This window comes from Ailuropoda melanoleuca, chromosome X (genome assembly GCF_002007445.2).
Source record: "Ailuropoda melanoleuca isolate Jingjing chromosome X, ASM200744v2, whole genome shotgun sequence".
In the NCBI taxonomy this organism is placed as follows: domain Eukaryota; kingdom Metazoa; phylum Chordata; class Mammalia; order Carnivora; family Ursidae; genus Ailuropoda; species Ailuropoda melanoleuca.
In genome coordinates, this window is record NC_048238.1 from 106,287,923 (window position 1) to 106,302,417 (window position 14,495).

Genomic DNA, 14,495 nt, shown 5'->3' on the forward strand with positions numbered 1-14,495 from the left:
AGATATTTGCAAATGACACTACAGATAAAAGAATGGTATCCAAGATCTACAAAGAACTTCTCAAACTCAATGCATGGGAATCAAATAATCAAATCAAAAAATGGGCAGNAAAAAAAAAACTAAGAGGCAGCCCATGGAATGGGAGAAGATATTTGCAAATGACACTACAGATAAAAGAATGGTATCCAAGATCTACAAAGAACTTCTCAAACTCAATGCATGGGAATCAAATAATCAAATCAAAAAATGGGCAGAAGATATGAACAGACACTTTTCCAATGAAGACATAATGGCTAACAGACATATGAAAAAATATTCAGAATCATTAGCCATCAGAGAAATTCAAGTCAAAACCACATTCAAATCAAATACCATCTTATGCCAGTTAGAATGGCAAACATTGACAAGGCAGGAAACAACAAATGTTGAAGAGGATGTGGAGAAAGGTGATCCCTCTTACACTGTTAGTGGGAACGCAAGTTGGTACAGCCACTGTGGAAGTGTGGAGGTCCCTTAAAAAGTTAAAAATTGAGCTACCCTATGACCCAGTGTGGAGGTCCCTTAAAAAGTTAAAAATTGAGTTACCCTATGACCCAGCCATTGCACTACTGGGTATTTACCCCAAAGATACAGACGTAGTGAGAGAAGGGCCATATGCACCCCAATGTTCATAGCAGCATTGTTCACAATAGCTAAATCGTGGAAGGAGCCGAGATGTAATTCTCCTTTTTGATGGAGTCTTTGTCTGGTGTTGGAATTAAGGTAATGCTGGCCTCATAGAACGAGTTTGGAAGTTTTCTTTCCATTTCTATTTTTTTGAAACAGCTTCAGAAGAATAGGTATTATTTCTTCTTTAAATGCTTAATAGAATTCCCCTGGGAAGCCATCTGGCCCTGGACTCTTGTTTTTTGCAGCCCTGTGGTTAAGATAAATGGAAAGCTACAACAACCCAGTCCAAGTAGGACTGCTAATAGCCCAGATCCTTCAGGAATGAAGGTTTGGGTAACCCCCTTAAGTAAAGACCCAGGACCAGGTGAGGTGGTTGCTGAAGGCAGAGGGAATATAGCATGGATAGTGGAAGAAAGTAGTTATAAATAATAGCTACAACCATGTAACCAGTTACAGCAATGTGCAATTTTCATGAGTGTTTCTTCCTTAATTTGTTATGAATATATGTTTGTATATTATATAGCAAATGTTTGTTTTCTACCCTCTCTTGTCCCTTTATCATGTAACATAAGATGTATTGACTTTATGTAGGAATAATTAAATATTTTAACTGTTACATCACATTTCAGTTAAAGGATATCAAGGAGAAGAGTAAACATCATTCAAGGACTTTACCTCCTCAGCTGGGGAAGAAGTTAGTGCATTTTCAGTTGTATGCAGGATAATTGTATCATGCTGGGCAGGGTTATAACCTGATATTATCTTCATTTTGAGATTAAGTGTGCTTTAAGTATATATATATGGGTTCCAAGTTGACAAAGAATGGACTTGTGATGGTTAATTTTATGTGTCAACTTGACTGAGCCACACTGTGTCAGATATTTGGTCAAACATATTCTGAGTATTTCTATAAGGGTGTTTTTGGAAGAGATTAATATTGAAATTGCAGACTGAGTAAAGCAGACTGCTCTCCCTAATTTTGGTGAGCCTCATGAAATCACCTGAAGGCCTGAATAGAACAAAAAGTCTCACCTTTCGCTGAATAACAGAATCCTTCCTGTCTGACTGCCTTGAGCTAGGACGTCAGTTTTTATTGCTGCTTTGTTTTTTTTTATATTTAATAATATTTTTTATTATATTATTTAGTCACCATAAAGTACATCCCTAGTTTTTGATGTGGTGTTCCATGATTCATTATTTGTGTATAACACCCAGTGCACCATGCACTACATGCTCTCCTTAATACCCATCACCAGCCTATCCCATTCCCCCACCTCCCTCCCCTCTGAAGCCCTCAGTTTGTTTCCCAGAGTCCATAGTCTCTCATGGTTCATTCCTCCTTCTGTTTACCCCCCCCTTTCTTCTTCCCTTTCTTCTCCTACCGATCTTCCTACTTCTTATGTTCCATAAATGAGTTAAACCATATGATAATTGTCTATCTCTGCTGGACTTATTTCGCTTAGCATTATCTCCTCCAGTCCCGTCCATGTTGCAGCAAATGTTGAGAAATCGTTCTTTTTGATGGCTGAGTTAATATTCTATTGTATATATGGACCACATCTTCTTAATCCAGTCATCTGTTGAAGGGCATCTCAGCTCGATGAGATATATATATATCTTCTGATATGATAGCATCACCAAAATTACACAAGAATATTCAAAGGAATTGGAGAGTATCACTCCATGACAGGTTTAACAAAGTTTGGAATTCAGCAAGGAAGAACAAAATGTTATTTGGGCTACCTAAAAAAGAAGGCTGGCTTTACTATTATGAAGAAAGCAAATACGTATAAACTACTCAGAAGTTTTGAAGGCAGGAGTTGTATTTGTTGTGCAGAGAGGAACAACTAAGACATACGAGGGAAGGAGGAAAGTGTTCCTATCCCAAATATTGTTCCAAGTGTGGTCAGTCCTTTTATGGACAAAGAGTTATAAATACTCGAAGAACCTACATGAGAAACTTTTCCCAGGGGCCCTTAAATTCTAGATAAGGTTTCAGAAGAGGTGCTTCAAAGAGTACTGGGAAGTGGCCTACCACTGAAAGGTAGGTACCAGGGCTCAAGGGAATGTTGCTCTGTCACTAAAGTTCCACCCACCATTGCCAGTGCCACCACAAATGTTGTCCTCAATGCACATTACTCTACTCAGAAAGGTGCCATTCACAAATCCATCTATGTGAATGATGCCTTCCTGAGTAGGGCACTGAACACAGATTAGCTGAAGGCGGCAGGCCCGACCTATTTAACAAAGTGATATAAAGCCCTGAAGAACCTACAAGTGAAGTTTTTCCTGGAACCCTCCCTCCCTAGATTTTAGAAGACTCTTTATTTATTTTTTTAATAATAATTTTTTATTATATTATGTTAGTCATCCTACAGTATAGCCCAAGTTTTGATGTAAAGTTCCATGATTCATTACTTGTGTGTAACACTCAGTGCTCCACGGAATACTCTTTAAAGCGTCGCATGAGTTGAACCAGCACTGAGTGGGTGGTTCTAAGCTTCAAGAAATGACACTAGTGTGCAGATATTGCCTGTCCCAGGGCCAGCGTTGATGTCGTACACATTACTTCACTCCAAGAGGGGCCAATCATATTTCTAGCTACATGAATGGCACTTCTTGAAGCGGAGCACTGCACATACCGTTCTGAAGGTGGTGATCCTGCGCAAACACCACACCGCCATCACTACGCCAGTACAATCAACACCCTAATATTCCCAGTGAGGAATCAGCAGAATATACCCAAAAGCCCTGGAAAGCAACCACTATGCTCCCTTCTCCTTTGACTTCCCCTGAACGCCTATCTCTTCACCTGCTGTGCATCTCATGGGACAGATTTTAGCACTGAGAATAAGCCTTCCTCCTCACCTTTTCCTTCTTCCTCTCAGATTTAGGATATTGCCCCGCATTATTCTGCTTTTCAATTTAATATAGTGGGCACATAAAAAACTACTTTATTTCCCAAAAGTCAGTTGTTCGGTAGAAAGGATAATTTAACTCACTCATTATATCTAGATATTGCAGATCCGGTAGAGCTCAGTTAGAACAGTGCTGGACAGAAGTTTTTTCTTCACACATTGATTCTTCTTTATACCACCACGTGGGCTTTAGCTTGGCATCTTCTGAAAAGAGCTGGAGGTCTGGAGCAGCAGAAGGAGCAGCATTATGTACTTGAAAATCGACAGGCAGAAAAAGCAACACATGTAAATAAATACAAATACATGGAAATAAACATGCAGATAATGAAACAACCCAAAAGATAATCCACATAAAACAGTGCAGTGCAAATAATAAAAAAATTAAAAATACTACTGAATATTCTAAATAACACACATTAAAAAAAAAACACCAATCAGCAGGGCACTAAAAAGAATGTATAAAATACAAGAAATTCAGATACACAAGACCCCACAGGAAACAAACCCAAAAAGGAAACAAGCAAAGAAAACAACAAAAAACAATGCACAAACCAAATTTCAAAGAACAAAAAGATCATAAAAACAAAACAAGAATTTCATAAATAAAAAATACCCATCAAAAAAAAAGAGTATATCCTCATAAAAATACAAAACCCCAAAACATACACACCAAAAAATGACTTCACTCCTCAATAAAATCAAAAGCTGAGAACAAACTTGAGTCCTCTTGCAACCTAGCACATAGTAGGGCTAAATGACCCTTACTGCACAGGGAAATGCCAAGAGTTCAGGAAAGAGAGAAGCAGACACCAGGAGAAGTGAACAGGTGTGGTGCCCTGGTAACAACGTTAGCGCACAAAGTAGAAAAATTTCTCTCCTCTTCACTACAGCTGAACTTTCTTCATGGCTTTGGGTGAGGCTTTTGGGTTATATGATGATTTAGAGATTGACAACAAAATGCACAAACATCAGTTGCCAACTCAATACCCTGATGATTTAAAAGAGGTTACCTGAGAGGTGGTGTGGCATCAGGTTATCAGGTTATATCCCATCCCCCCACATAGGAACGTAACATTTGTACCTTGGCTCCCAGGTTGTCCAGTAATGATCTTCAGGGGTTGGTGCCTGCTCGTGCTCTTGCTCTCTCCTCTGAGAGCCCTAGGCTAAGAGTGACACTTCAAAATGAACAAGAGAACTGGCATAAAATCAGACCCATAGACCACAGAAGCAGAATAGCCCAGAAACAAATTCATGCATACATGGTCAATTAATGTTGACAAGGATGTCAAAAACACACAACAGGGAAAGGACACTGAAAGTTTAATAAATGGTGCGGGGAAAACGGATATTCACCTGCAAAATAATGAAATTTGGGCCCCTACATTATACCACTCACAAAATTTAGGTCAAAATCGATTAGCTAAAAAAGAAAAAGAGAAAACTGTAAAACTCCTAGGAAAAAAATAGGGAAAAGCTCCTTGACATTAGTATTGGCAATGATTTTTTAGATAAGATACCAAAATTACAGACAACAAAAGTTAAAATAAACAAGCAGGACTACATCAAACTAAAAAGCTTCTGTGTAGCAAAAAAAAAATTGAAAAGGTAATCTATGGGACAGGAGAAAATCTATGCAAACCACAGATTTGATATGGGGTTAAAATGCCAAATATATAAAAAATTCAAATGACTCAATAGAAAAAGCAAAAAAAAAAAAAAAACCACCCACAAATAATCCAATTTAAAAATGGGAAAAGGACCTGAATAGATATTTAAAGCCACAATGAGATATCACCTTACACCTGTTACAATGACTATTGTCAAGAAGAGAAAAGATAAATAATGGCAAAAATGTGCAATAGACTCTTAACTCTAGAGAGCAAACTGACCGTTACCAGAGGGAGGGAGGTGGAGGGATGGTTGAACTAGGTGATGGGGATTAAGGAGTCCACTTGCTGTGATGAGCACCGGGTGATGTAGGTAAATGTTGAATCACTAAATTGTGCATCTGAAACTAATATTACACTATATGTTAACTAACTGGAATTTAAAAAAAAATTTTTTTAAAATGTGGAATAAAGGAAGCCTTTGTGCACTATTAGTGGAAATGTAAATTGGTAGAACCACTATAGAAAACAGTGTAGAGACTCTTCAAAAAATTAAAAAACTACCATATGATCCAGCAATCCCACTTCTGAGTATATAGCTGAAAGAAATGATATCAGTATCTGGAAGAAATATCTGCACTCCCATGTTCATTGCAGCATCACTCAAAATAGCCAGGATATGTAAATAACCTAAATTGCTACTGATGGATGAATGGATAAAGAAAATGTGGGATGGATATGTGTGTGTGTGTGTGTGTGTGTGTGCATGTGTATTCTATACGTACATACATATATATCTATACGTACATATATATGGATATATAACAATGTTATTCATCCATAGAAAGAAGAAAATCTGCCTTGTGCGACACAAGGGATGAACCTGAAGGGCATTATGCTAAGTGAAATAAGCCTGGCAGAGAAAGACAAATGCTGTATGGTATCACTTATATATGGAATCTAAAATAATTATTTTAGGTTAAAAGAAAACAAGAGAGAAAAGCCAACACAATATTTCCTCATTCTTGAAAATTCTGAGAGGTGGATTATCACATCTTGTCATACCTTTACGTAAAATTTAAAAAAAGTAAATCTATTTATTGCATGAAAATTTCAGTGTACTATCTCAGTCTCCTACTGATATGGTGACCAGAGAATATGGAAAATGATAATTAAAGGAAGAGGGAGCTTCTAGACCCCGAGGAAACAGCTAGATTCAATCCCTGAAAGAGTAAAGGGCTTCTGAGTTCAGCAGAAGAGGATTCTAAGGTAGGATAGAAAACGAAGGAGAAGGCTTCCGTGAGGAAATTTGGAAGCTGAGAGCAGAGTGGTAATTTTGAGCACAGGAATTTTTTCAGACAGAAGGAACTCTGAGACTACAGAGAGGGACCCATCTCCAAAATTCTTTCCAATTTGGTCAGGCCTTTTCAGAACAGTGGGATGCTTTTCCAGGAACCCTCTTTTGCTGTGTCTGGCCCCTCTAGGTGTGCTCCCGAGAGTCCTCTGAAACAGCTGAACTTGAAGCTCCATCCCAACCCCAGGACTACCGCATGTTGATGAATATGTTGTATGTTACTCCACTTCAAAAAGGCAACATTCATAGTTTTGTCATGTGAATCACATCATCTTGAGTAGGGCACTGCATACAGTGGCTGGATGTGGCAGCCCTGCTCAAAGACCTGTCTCATGAAGCTGTCATTCCACTTTCACACCTTTAAGCCTTTGAATAGACATCAACATTTGACCAAAGTGCCTCTACGACCCCCGTGCCACTGTTCTTCCATCCTCTGAGTATCCCCTCATGTACTGCATCTTTAATGAGCCAGGTCTCAGGAGCAAGGTAGAATCAATCTCCCTCCATGTCCTCTTCCTTAGGAAGAGTAATCTATGTTGGCATTGTCCTGTTGATTTTCTAATTATTAATATTAGGGATGGTTCATTAAAAACTATTTTGCCACCCCCAAAGTAATTCTTTTTTAAATTTATTTTTATTTAAATTCAATTAACATATAGTGTATTATTAGTTTCAGAGGTAGAGTTTGCTCAGTGATTGCTCAGTCTTATATAATACCCAGTGCTCATTACATCCTGGGCCCAAAGTAATCCTTTAAGTAAAAAGTCAAACACCTCAGCCCTTCAGTCTCCTGCACTGCAAAGTCTCTGATGCCTCTTTCAATGTTATTTACCTAAACTCCAACCCACAGAGGAGCCAGTGAGTAAGAGCAAGAAGCTCCTTATGGAGAAGAGTGGGCATGTAGGTGCCAGGATGGTGAGGTCAGAAAGCCTACTTCTTCCTCAGATGCTGGGAAAAAATCAGCCCATAAACAAACAGAAATGGTTTACAAAACAGAATTTCTGAGGCTTTCATGTGAGACCTATTTGCTGAGAGCATTTTTCCCACCTTTCCATTTTGTCTCTCTAGGTGTTTTCAAATCTTACGACAACATGCAAATGGGCACACTCAGAGTGAAGTTTGGGGTAAAGAATTTCCAAAGATAAATAGGACTTTGAGAGATAAACAACCAGAATCTAAAGTTCTTGTGGATAGGGAAGTGGGAGGATTTGGGGAAATCCATACCTAGCTGTAAAGGTTTTTTTAATTGAGAGAAAAAGGAAGACTGGGTCAAGTAAAGAGCTCCAGGTGTCCTCAAGTCCTTGGCCTCTTCTATTTAATTACCCATCACTGATAACAAAAATCTTAGAATAATTGAGACAAACCACACTGGGACACTGCAGTTCTGATGGGGCAGTTGCTTTCATTTTAATGCTAAAAGGAGAGGAACAAGAATCCTATTTAGCCCACCTTCTGTTGCTAGGTAGGGCATTGAGAAACCTCATGCCTAGGCTGACTTCTCCTGTTGGATGAGGGGCCACAAGATAACCTGGAGCTCTGCCATTGTCTAGTCTTGAAGTTCTTAACCAGTTCACCTTCCTCTTTCCATCTTTCAGAGTTTTCCTTTAGTTGCCTCTTGTGTTATTTCCAGCACTACAGTTGTACTTAGCTGAGATGTGTAGGGTTCAGTCTACGCCACCTTGTCTGAACTTGAAGTCTCCAATTTTATTGACAAGATTTAGACTTGCACTGATTTTGACGATAATGTTTTGAGAATCCTGGTTTAAAGCGCATGACAACTACTAGGATATTTTTGATGATGAAGTAGGTAATATCATCTCCCTGCCACATGCATCCCTGGGGAGCATTTTAGAACAGAAAAAGGGAGGTGATAAATGATAGGATATTCATGATTATCTAGTCAAAAGCAGCTGTTGCAAAATATAGAAATGGGAAACAGGAGAGTACAAGAAATACACAACTCANATATATAACAATGTTATTCATCCATAGAAAGAAGAAAATCTGCCTTGTGCGACACAAGGGATGAACCTGAAGGGCATTATGCTAAGTGAAATAAGCCTGGCAGAGAAAGACAAATGCTGTATGGTATCACTTATATATGGAATCTAAAATAATTATTTTAGGTTAAAAGAAAACAAGAGAGAAAAGCCAACACAATATTTCCTCATTCTTGAAAATTCTGAGAGGTGGATTATCACATCTTGTCATACCTTTACGTAAAATTTAAAAAAAGTAAATCTATTTATTGCATGAAAATTTCAGTGTACTATCTCAGTCTCCTACTGATATGGTGACCAGAGAATATGGAAAATGATAATTAAAGGAAGAGGGAGCTTCTAGACCCCGAGGAAACAGCTAGATTCAATCCCTGAAAGAGTAAAGGGCTTCTGAGTTCAGCAGAAGAGGATTCTAAGGTAGGATAGAAAACGAAGGAGAAGGCTTCCGTGAGGAAATTTGGAAGCTGAGAGCAGAGTGGTAATTTTGAGCACAGGAATTTTTTCAGACAGAAGGAACTCTGAGACTACAGAGAGGGACCCATCTCCAAAATTCTTTCCAATTTGGTCAGGCCTTTTCAGAACAGTGGGATGCTTTTCCAGGAACCCTCTTTTGCTGTGTCTGGCCCCTCTAGGTGTGCTCCCGAGAGTCCTCTGAAACAGCTGAACTTGAAGCTCCATCCCAACCCCAGGACTACCGCATGTTGATGAATATGTTGTATGTTACTCCACTTCAAAAAGGCAACATTCATAGTTTTGTCATGTGAATCACATCATCTTGAGTAGGGCACTGCATACAGTGGCTGGATGTGGCAGCCCTGCTCAAAGACCTGTCTCATGAAGCTGTCATTCCACTTTCACACCTTTAAGCCTTTGAATAGACATCAACATTTGACCAAAGTGCCTCTACGACCCCCGTGCCACTGTTCTTCCATCCTCTGAGTATCCCCTCATGTACTGCATCTTTAATGAGCCAGGTCTCAGGAGCAAGGTAGAATCAATCTCCCTCCATGTCCTCTTCCTTAGGAAGAGTAATCTATGTTGGCATTGTCCTGTTGATTTTCTAATTATTAATATTAGGGATGGTTCATTAAAAACTATTTTGCCACCCCCAAAGTAATTCTTTTTTAAATTTATTTTTATTTAAATTCAATTAACATATAGTGTATTATTAGTTTCAGAGGTAGAGTTTGCTCAGTGATTGCTCAGTCTTATATAATACCCAGTGCTCATTACATCCTGGGCCCAAAGTAATCCTTTAAGTAAAAAGTCAAACACCTCAGCCCTTCAGTCTCCTGCACTGCAAAGTCTCTGATGCCTCTTTCAATGTTATTTACCTAAACTCCAACCCACAGAGGAGCCAGTGAGTAAGAGCAAGAAGCTCCTTATGGAGAAGAGTGGGCATGTAGGTGCCAGGATGGTGAGGTCAGAAAGCCTACTTCTTCCTCAGATGCTGGGAAAAAATCAGCCCATACGAACAAACAGAAATGGTTTACAAAACAGAATTTCTGAGGCTTTCATGTGAGACCTATTTGCTGAGAGCATTTTTCCCACCTTTCCATTTTGTCTCTCTAGGTGTTTTCAAATCTTACGACAACATGCAAATGGGCACACTCAGAGTGAAGTTTGGGGTAAAGAATTTCCAAAGATAAATAGGACTTTGAGAGATAAACAACCAGAATCTAAAGTTCTTGTGGATAGGGAAGTGGGAGGATTTGGGGAAATCCATACCTAGCTGTAAAGGTTTTTTTAATTGAGAGAAAAAGGAAGACTGGGTCAAGTAAAGAGCTCCAGGTGTCCTCAAGTCCTTGGCCTCTTCTATTTAATTACCCATCACTGATAACAAAAATCTTAGAATAATTGAGACAAACCACACTGGGACACTGCAGTTCTGATGGGGCAGTTGCTTTCATTTTAATGCTAAAAGGAGAGGAACAAGAATCCTATTTAGCCCACCTTCTGTTGCTAGGTAGGGCATTGAGAAACCTCATGCCTAGGCTGACTTCTCCTGTTGGATGAGGGGCCACAAGATAACCTGGAGCTCTGCCATTGTCTAGTCTTGAAGTTCTTAACCAGTTCACCTTCCTCTTTCCATCTTTCAGAGTTTTCCTTTAGTTGCCTCTTGTGTTATTTCCAGCACTACAGTTGTACTTAGCTGAGATGTGTAGGGTTCAGTCTACACCACCTTGTCTGAACTTGAAGTCTCCCATTTTATTGACAAGATTTAGACTTGCACTGATTTTGACGATAATGTTTTGAGAATCCTGGTTTAAAGCGCATGACAACTACTAGGATATTTTTGATGATGAAGTAGGTAATATCATCTCCCTGCCACATGCATCCCTGGGGAGCATTTTAGAACAGAAAAAGGGAGGTGATAAATGATAGGATATTCATGATTATCTAGTCAAAAGCAGCTGTTGCAAAATATAGAAATGGGAAACAGGAGAGTACAAGAAATACACAACTCATACTCTCAGCCCAGCCCTCACCCTCTCACTGGACTGGATAACTGAAGACAGAGGTAGCGGAGTTCTGACTTATCCTTTCTGTCTTAGTTTGAGCTGCTATAACAAAGTACCATAGACTGAGGGGCTTGTAAACAACAGAAATGTATTGGTCATAGGTCTGGAGCATGGTAATCTGAAACCAGGGTGCTAGCATGGTCAAGTTCTGACGAAAGCCCTCTTCAATTTTGCCAGTTTGGGTTAGGGAAAGGTTTCTTAGCTATGACATCAAAGGCACGATCCATAAAAGAACAAATTGAAAAACTGGACCTCATTGGAATCAAGTTCTGCTCTTTGAAAGAGACTGTTGAAGAGAATGAAAAGACAACCCACATGGTAGAGAATGGGAGGAAATATTTGTAAATTACATATCTGATAAAGGACTTGTATCCAAAATTTATAAAGAACTCTCAATAGTCATTAATAAGAAAATCAACCACAATTACAAATGGACAAAAGATTGGCAGACACTTCACCAAAAAGCATATAGGAACAGGGATTAGTTACATGAAAATATGCTCTACATCATTAGTAAATAGGGAAATACAAATTAAAAACACAATGAAACATCAGGACGTGTCTATCTGAACGGCTAAAATTAAAATTACAGACAATAAAAAGTACTGGCAAAGATACAGAGCAACTGGAAATCATAAACTGGTAGGAGGAATGGGAAACAGTACAACTACTTTGAAAAACAGCTTGTTAGTTTCTTTAAAAGGCAGACATATGCCTACTATATTATATGATCCAGCCTTTCAAAGAGAAAGCATATTTCCATACAGAGATTTTTATACCAAGGCTCATAGCTACTTTATTTCTAATAGTCAAAGCCCAAATCACCCCAAACTGAAGAAGAATGCCCACCAAAGGTGAATGCATTAAAAACAAAACAAAACGAAAAACATCTGTGCAATATCCATACAATGGAATAGTATTTAGCTATAAAAATAAATGAGCTATTGACTTATCTAACAATGGGTGGATTTCAAAATAATTACATTGAGGGAAATAAATTAGACAAAAAATAGTATATACTCTATGATTCCATTCCAAAATATCTGAAAACTAAAATCTAATCTCTAGTGACTGAAAGCAGCTCAGTGATTGCCTGGGCATGTAGTGGCAGGGAGAAGGGAAGGAATGAGGGATCATGCAGGGCAGGAGGAATCTTTTGGAGACAATCGATAATGTTGCCTATTTTGATTGTGGTGATGGTTTCATGAGTACATAAATATGCCAGAATGTATCAAATTGTAGATTTCATACCAAATACCTTAATAATGCTTTTCAAATGGAAGGGCAAAGGACTGGAATAGCCAAAAATAAAATCATGCCCCCAAATTAAGCAATCCCTTAATACAAAAACTCTCAAATAACAAACACACACTCATATACACAATTCAAAAAACAAATACCATATAAGCTAAAAAACCCAACAAGCAACAAATAATCCATCCCCAACAAAACAAATCATATCCCAATATGCCAAAACCTTTACAAACAATGAAAAAAAAATCAGAAAAACAAGGCACAAATAAATCAACAATAAAACAGAACCAGTAAGATTAAAAAAAAAAACTCCACCAACACTCCATCATATAAGCCAAGCTTAATAAATAGGCTTAAGTAAATAAATAAATAAGGCAACCACAAAAAACCCAAATAAAAACAATATATGACTATATTGATAAGAAAACATATGAGTGTACACACTGAGGCAAACTGTACAAACCCAAATGAACTCCCACAACTTGTAAAAACCAAACCCCAAATATAACACACACACATAAATACCTACTAAACAAACATTAAAGAGCCCCACAAAAATATTAAAGGGCAAAAGATAGCAAAACCCACCAAAGAAAAATCACACAAATTTAAAAATCCCACAACACAAGGAAAATGCATACTTAAACANATCAGAAAAACAAGGCACAAATAAATCAACAATAAAACAGAACCAGTAAGATTAAAAAAAAAACTCCACCAACACTCCATCATATAAGCCAAGCTTAATAAATAGGCTTAAGTAAATAAATAAATAAGGCAACCACAAAAAAAACCCAAACAAAAACAATATATGACTATATTGATAAGAAAACATATGAGTGTACACACTGAGACAAACTGTACAAACCCAAATGAACTCCCACAACTTGTACAAACCAAACCCCAAATATAACACACACACACAAATACCTACTAAACAAACATTAAAGAGCCCCACAAAAATATTAAAGGGCAAAAGACAGCAAAACCCACCAAAGAAAAATCACACAAATTTAAAAATCCCACAACACAAGGAAAATGCATACTTAAACACACACACACACACACACACACACACACACACACACAACCACAGCTAAAACTCCAAAGCACCTCTCTGAACAAATCAAACAAAACCCATAAATCAAAACCAAATAAAAAAGGAACCCAGACTTGAACCAAAAATAAATAACTCAAGAATAACTCCTCGTCCAAAACCCAAACATTCACTGAGGAAGCCAAAATTCTAACTAAAAAAATGCTCAAGCATGTAAGCAAATAATAACTGAAAATGGCATGCATACTGAAACAGAAACAAACACTAATTAAAAAAGCAAAAACCAAATTTTAAAAACACAGAGACTCTGTAAATAAAAGCACAAGTATAAATAAAATAATAAGAAAAGCAAAGAAATAAACAAATAATAAAACCAGGGACCAAAGTCCAAATAAGCAATTATTACTAAACCAAAACAATCAGGAAGCTCAACACAAATTCAAGCAATGCACCATATACATGAACCGATCAACTAACTTATGAACACCAACACACATACACTCACATATAACTCTCACCCCTTTTCAAAAATAAGCACAGAATCAAATCGAGAACAATTTACAGTGGCATCACTGTCACTGCCTGGCACAAATCTGAGGGTGTGAGACTTTCTGCCCAGAGAAACCCATAGGGCTCATGAGAGTGGAGNAATCTGAGGGTGTGAGACTTTCTGCCCAGAGAAACCCATAGGGCTCATGAGAGTGGAGGACACCTCTTGAACATTTGACACTGGTTGTACATAGGTAGTGATGTAATAATATTGGGAGATAGATTAGAGGAATTCCCTCCCTTTTGGCCATAATCTAAATTTCCCCCCAAGATTTGGAGTGGGGTAAGACATATAACTGGTTTGAGATGACAGCAAAATTCCACAAACAACTACCTGCCCACTGTGCTGATGCGATGTGCTTTATGGAAACTCATCTGGAAGGGGGCATCAGAATGGCAGCTTCCAACTCCATTTCCAAGCACTCTAGTGTATATAACCTGCTTCCCAGTTACTTGTCTTGTCCTACAGATCATCTCCAGGGGTCCAGGGCCATCCATTTCTCTAGGACTCTTGCTTTTTCTTTATGAAGACCTTGGGTTAAGAAGGAACAACTCAGGGAATGTG